We start from the raw sequence: 1,149 nt of genomic DNA, 5'->3' as shown, positions 1-1,149 counted from the left end.
CTATCCATCCCACACCTGTTAAACGATTGCAACGCTTTCGACTCAGCTAGACGCAACATATTTGGAAATACCACTCCGATAGAGATACAAAAAACCGACGTAAAATCGATCCAAAAAATAAACAATTACCTCAAACTGGCTGATCTGATGTGGTTAATCTAGAGTTAACCCTCATTTAGATATATGCGAATAACATTTTAAAAAACAAAAAATTAAAAGTGAGCCGAAGGTGGTTGACACTAGCGCTCCAAACACTAGTAAAGGGGTGCTTCACTCACTCCTTTTCTTATAATAAATAAATAAATATCGATATCGGAAAAATCGATATTGAAAATCTTACTCCCAATTGAATAGAATGTTGGGCCTGTCAACCCAACTAATTGTGTTATTTCCATCTTGTATATTTACTGAGGATTAAAACGGCATGCCGGTCGACTCAAGCGGTTTGTCAAACTTAAGAGCTAAATAAATCACGCAAGCTGCTGATTAAACCTACTTTAGTATTTTCCCATACAATTTTTTGTAGATTAAAAATAAATTTCAACTTAAATATCGATATTGCGGGTAAAGTATCGATATCTTCGATATATCGACCTTGGAATATCGATTCAAAAAATCGATTATCGTGCCATGAAATATCAATATTCAGAATAATCGATACGATATCGAAAATTTCGAGTTCAAACCATAAACGAAAGACACCAGATCACGTAAGAACAAGAGAGTGAAAAAGTCGATTTTTTTAGCGGGTTCTACGCCATCTTGGGAACAAATGCACAATACTACCAAATCTCGAATTAAAAAAAAAAAAAATAGGATCGATAGAGACCATTGAGGTGAACATAACGGTATATTTATTTTTTTTGGGAAACAACAACTACAACAATTATTAAAGGTCAAAGTTCAAATTAAGCATTTTCTCAAATTAATATTTCTCGAAAACCTCTTCAAGGAATTGGACAATTGATGTCATTTGATAGAGAATTTAATTCTCTTTAATTTGATATACATATTTATACATATACCTTTTTATAGTTTTCAGGAAAATGGAATTAAGGTGGAAAAAAGGTATACAGGGTTTTTGTGTATAAACACCTTTCTCCGTAGGCGGCCTTCGGCCGCACTTATGGATTATAACCCTCACAAAGT

The sequence above is a fragment of the Rhagoletis pomonella genome, unplaced genomic scaffold (genome assembly GCF_013731165.1).
Source record: "Rhagoletis pomonella isolate Grant_MI unplaced genomic scaffold, Rhpom_1.0 Rhpom_scaffold_00014, whole genome shotgun sequence".
Lineage (NCBI taxonomy): Eukaryota > Metazoa > Arthropoda > Insecta > Diptera > Tephritidae > Rhagoletis > Rhagoletis pomonella.
Note: the sequence above shows the minus strand (reverse complement) of the source record.